Below are 6,183 nucleotides of genomic sequence, written 5' to 3'. Positions count from 1 at the left end.
ACTTCGATGGTATGAGACGTGAATTGGCTAGAATAGATGGGGAAATGATTCTTAGAAGGTTGACGTTGGATAGGCAATGGCAAACATTTAAAGATCACATGGATGAACTTCAACAATTGTACATCCCTGTCTGGAGTAAAAATAAAACAGGGAAGTTGGCTCAACCGTGACTAACAAGGGAAATTAAGGATAGTGTTAAATCCAAGGAAGAGGCATATAAATTGGCCAGAAAAAGCAGCAAACCTGAGGACTGGGAGAATTTTGCAATACAGCAGAGGAGGACAAAGGGTTTAATTAGGAGGGGGAAAATAGAGTACGAGAGGAAGCTTGCTGGGAACATAAAAACTGACTGCAAAAGCTTCTATAGATATGTGAAGAGAAAAAGATTAGTGAAAACAAATGTAGGTCCCTTGCAGTCAGATTCAGGTGAATTTATAATGGGGAACAAAGAAATGGAGGACCAGTTAAACAAAAACATTGGTTCTGTCTTCACGAAGGAAGACACAAATAACCTTCTGGAAATACTAGGGGACCGAGGGTCTGGTGAGGAGGAGGAACTGAAGGAAATCCTTATTAAGCGGGAAATTGTGTTAGGGAAATACATGGGATTGAAGGCCGATAAATCCCCGGGGCGTGATAGTCTGCATCCCAGAGTACTTAAGGAAGTAGCCCTAGAAATAGTGGATACATTGGTGATAATTTTCCAACAGTCCATCGACTCTGGATCAGTTCCTATGGACTGGAGGGTAGCTAATGTAACACCACTTTTTAAGAAAGGAGGGAGAGAGAAAACAGGTAATTATAGACCGGTTAGTCTGATATCATCAGTAGCAGGGAAACTGTTGGAATCAATTATTAAAGATGAAATAGCAGCGCATTTGGAAAGCAGTGACAGGATCGGTCCAAGTCAGCATGGATTTATGAAAGGGAAATCATGCTTGACAAATCTTCTAGAATTTTTTGAGGATATAACTAGTAGAGTGGAGAAGGGAGAACCAGTGGATGTGGTGTATTTGGACTTTCAAAAGGCTTTTGACAAGGTCCCACACAAGAGATTGGTGTGCACAATCAAAGCACATGGTATTGGGGGTAATGTACTGACGTGGATAGAGAACTGGTTGGCAGACAGGAAGCAGAGAGTCGGGATAAACCGCTCCTTTTCAGAATGGCAGGCAGTGACCAGTGGGGTGCCGCAGGGCTCAGTGCTGGGACCCCAGCTATTTACAATACACATTAATGATTTAGATTAATGATTAAGGAATTGAATGTAATATCTCCAAGTTTGCAGATGACACTAAGCTGGGTGGCGGTGTGAGCTGTGAGGAGGATGCTAAGAGGCTGCAGGGTGACTTGGACAGGTTAGGTGAGTGGGCAAATGCATGGCAGATGCAGTATAATGTGGATAAATGTGAGGTTATCCACTTTGGTGGCAAAAACAGGAAGGCAGAATATTATCTGAATGGCGACAGATTAGGAAAAGGGGTGGTGCAACGAGACCTGGTGTCATGATACATCAGTCATTGAAAGTTGGCATGCAGGTACAGCAGGCGGTGAAGAAGGCAAATGGTATGTTGGCCTTCATAGCAAGGGGATTTGAGTATAGGAGCAGGGAGGTCTTACTGGGCCTTGGTGAGGCCTCACCTGGAATATTGTGTTCAGTTTTGGTCTCCTAATCTGAGGAAGGACATTCTTGCTATTGAGGGAGTGCAGCGAAGGTTCACCAGACTGATTCCCGGGATGGCGGGACTGACATATGAGGAGAGACTGGATCAACTGCGCTTGTATTCACTGGAGTTTAGAAGGATGAGAGGGGATCTCATAGAAACATATAAAATTCTGACGGGACTGGACAGGTTAGATGCAGGAAGAATGTTCCCGATGTTGGAGAAGTCCAGAACCAGGGGTCATAGTCTAAGGATAAGGGGTAAGCCATTTAGGACCGAGATGTGGAGAAACTTCTTCACTCAGAGAATTGTGAACCTGTGGAATTCCCTGCCGCAGAGAGTTGTTGAGGCCAGTTCGTTAGATATATTCAAGAGGGAGTTAGATATGGCTCTTGGGGCTAAAGGGATCAAGGGGTATGGAGAGAAAGTAGGAAAGGGGTACTGAGGGAATGATCAGCCATGATCTTATTGAATGGTGGTGCAGGCTCGAAGGGCCAATGGCCTACTCCTGCACCTATTTTCTATGTCACTGTATAACACTGGGGTACAGTACTAGTGGGTTCAGGTCTGTTACTGTAACACTAGGGTACCGTACTGATGGGTACAGGTCTGCCACTGTAAAACACTGGGGTACAGTACTGGTGGGTACAGGTCTGTCACTATAACAATGGTGTACAGTACTGGTGGGTACAGGTCTGTCACTATAACAATGGTGTACAGTTCTGGTGGGTACAGGACTGTCATTATAACACGGGTACAGTACTGGTGGGTACAGTTCTGTCACTGTATAATGGGGTAAAGTACTGGTGGGTACAGGTCTGTCACTGTATAACACTGGGGTACAGGTCTGTCACTGTATAACACGGGTACAGTACTGGTGGGTACAGGTCTGTCACTGTAAAACACTGGGGTACAGTACTGGTGGGTACAGGTCTGTCACTGTGTAACACTGGGGTACAGTAATGGTGGGTTCAGGTCTGTCACTGTATAACATTGGGGTACACTACTGGTGGGTACAGGTCTGTCACTGTATAATGAGGTAAAGTACTGGTCGGTACAGGTCTGTTGCTGTATAATGGGGTAAAATACTGGTGGGTACAGGTCTGTTGCTGTATAACACTGGGATACAGTGCTGGTGGGTACAGGTCTGTCGCTGTATAACACTGGGGTACAGTACAGGTGGATACTGGTCTGTCCCTGTATAACACTGGGATACAGTACTGGTGGGTACAGGCCTGTCCCTGTATAACACTGGGGTACAGTACTGGTGGGTACAGGTCTGTCACTGTATAACACTGGGGTACAGTACTGGTGGGTACAGGTCTGTCACTATAACAATGGTGTACAGTACTGGTGGGTACAGGTCTGTCACTGTATAACAATGGTGTACAGTACTGGTGGGTACAGGTCTATCACTAACACCGGGGTACAGTACTGGTGGGTACAGGTCTGTCACTGTATAACACTGGGGTACAGTACTGGTGGGTACAGGTCTGTCACTGTATAACACTGGGGTACAGTACTGGTGGGTACAGGTCTGTCACTATATAACACTGGGGTACAGTACTGGTGGGTACAGGCCTGTCACTGGATACCACTGGGGTACAGTACTGGTGGGTACAGGTCTGTCACTATATAACACTGGGGTACAGTACTGGTGGGTACAGGTGTGTCATTATTACACTTGGGTACAGTACTGGTGGGTACAGGTGTGTCACTGTATAACACTGGGGTACAGTACTGGTGGGTACAGGTCTGTCACTGTATAACACTGGGGTACAGTACTGGTGGGTACAGGTCTGTCACTGTATAACACTGGGGTACAGTACTGGTGGGTACAGGTCTGTCACTGTAACACTGAGGTACAGTACTGGTGGGTACAGGTCTGTCACTGTATAACACTGGTGTACAGTACTGGTGGGTACAGGTCTGTCACTGTATAACACTGGGGTACAGTACTGATGGGTACAGGTCTGTCACTGTATAACGGGTACAGTACTGGTCGGTACAGGTCTGTCACTGGATACCACGGGTACAGTACTGGTGGGTACAGGCCTGTCACTGTATAACACTGGGGTACAGTACTGGTGGGTACAGGTGTGTCACTGTATTACACTGGGGTACAGTACTGGTGGGTACAGGTGTGTCACTGTATAACACTGGGGTACAGTACTGGTGGGTACAGGTCTGTCACTGTATAACACTGGGGTACAGTACTGGTGGGTACAGGTCTGTCACTGTATAACACTGGGGTACAGTACTGGTGGGTACAGGTCTGTCACTGTATAACACTGGGGTACACTACTGGTGGGTACAGGTCTGTCACTGTATAATGAGGTAAAGTACTGGTCGGTACAGGTCTGTTGCTGTATAATGGGGTAAAATACTGGTGGGTACAGGTCTGTTGCTGTATAACACTGGGATACAGTACTGGTGGTACTGGTCTGTCACTGTATAATGGGGTAAAGTACTGGTGGGTACAGGTCTGTTGCTGTATAACACTGGGATACAGTACTGGTGGGTACTGGTCTGTCCCTGTATAACACTGGGGTATCGTACTAGTGGGTACAGGTCTGCCACTGTATAATGGGGTACAGCATTGGTGGGTACAGGTCTGTTACTAGATAGCACTGGGGTACCGTGCTGATGGGTACAGGTCTGCCACTGTATAATGGGGTAAAGTACTGGTGGGTACAGGTCTGTCACTGCATAACACTGGGCTACAGTAATGGTGGGTACAGGTCTGTCACTGTATAACGGGTACAGTACTGGTGGGTACAGGTCTGTCACTGTATAATGGGGTACAGTACTGGTGGGTACAGGTCCGTCGCTGTATAACACTGGGGTACAGTACAGGTGGGTACTGGTCTGTCCCTGTATAACACTGGGGTACAGTACTGGTGGGTACAGGCCTGTCACTGTATAACTGGTACAGTTCTGGTCGGTACAGGTCTGTCACTATACCACTGGGGTACAGTATTGGTCGGTACAGGTCTGTCACTGTATAACGGGTACAGTACTGGTCAGTACAGGTCTGTCACTGGATACCATGGGGTACAGTACTGCTGGGTCCAGGTCTGTCACTGTATAACACCTTGGTACAGTACTGGTGGGTACAGGTCTGTCACTGTATAACACTGGGGTACAGTACTGGTGGGTACAGGTCTATCACTAACACCGGGGTACAGTACTGGTGGGTACAGGTCTGTCACTGTATAACACTGGGGTACAGTACTGGTGGGTACAGGTCTGTCACTGTATAACACTGGGGTACAGTACTGGTGGGTACAGGTCTATCACTGTGTAACACTGGGGTACAGTACTGGTGGGTACAGGTCTGTCACTATATAACACTGGGGTACAGTACTGGTGGGTACAGGTCTGTCACTGTAACACCGGGGTACAGTACTGGTGGGTACAGGTCTGTCACTATATAACACTGGGGTACAGTACTGGTGGGTACAGGTCTATCACTGTATAACACTGGGGTACAGTACTGGTGGGTACAGGTCTGTCACTAACACTGGGGTACAGTACTGGTGGGTACAGGTCTGTCACTGTATAACACTGGGGTACAGGTCTGTCACTATAACAATGGTGTACAGTACTGGTGGGTACAGGTCTGTCACTGTATAACAATGGTGTACAGTACTGGTGGGTACAGGTCTATCACTAACACCGGGGTACAGTACTGGTGGGTACAGGTCTATCACTGTATAACACTGGGGTACAGTACTGGTGGGTACAGGTCTGTCACTATATAACACTGGGGTACAGTACTGGTGGGTACAGGTCTGTCACTAACACTGGGGTACAGTACTGGTGGGTACAGGTCTGTCACTGTATAACAATGGTGTACAGTACTGGTGGGTACAGGTCTGTCACTGTATAACACTGAGGTACAGTACTGGTGGGTACAGGTCTGTCACTGTATAACACTGGGGTACAGTACTGGTGGGTACAGGTCTGTCACTAACACTGGGGTACAGTACTGGTGGGTACAGGGCTGCCCCTATATAACACTGGGGTACAGTACTGGTGGGTACAGGTCTGTCACTGTATAACACTGGGGTACAGTACTGGTGGGTACAAGTCTGTCACTGTATAACACTGGGGTACAGTACTGGTGGGTACAGGTCTGTCACTATATAACACTGGGGTACAGTACTGGTGGGTACAGGTCTATCACTGTATAACACTGGGGTACAGTACTGGTGGGTACAGGTCTGTCACTGTATAACACTGGGGTACAGTACTGGTGGGTACAGGTCTGTCACTGTATAACACTGGGGTACAGTACTGGTGGGTACAGGTCTGTCACTGTATAACACTGGGGTACAGTACTGGTGGGTACAGGTCTGTCACTATATAACACTGGGGTGCAGTACTGGTGGATGTTGCCGGGACTGGAGAATTTTAGCGATGAGGAAAGATTGGATAGGCTGGGGTCTGTTTTCCTTGGAACAGAGGAGGCTGAGGGGAGACCTGATTGAGGTGTATAAAATGATGAGGGGCCTGG

The sequence above is a fragment of the Pristiophorus japonicus genome, unplaced genomic scaffold (assembly GCF_044704955.1).
Source record: "Pristiophorus japonicus isolate sPriJap1 unplaced genomic scaffold, sPriJap1.hap1 HAP1_SCAFFOLD_964, whole genome shotgun sequence".
NCBI lineage: Eukaryota > Metazoa > Chordata > Chondrichthyes > Pristiophoridae > Pristiophorus > Pristiophorus japonicus.
This window is presented reverse-complemented; position numbering follows the sequence as displayed.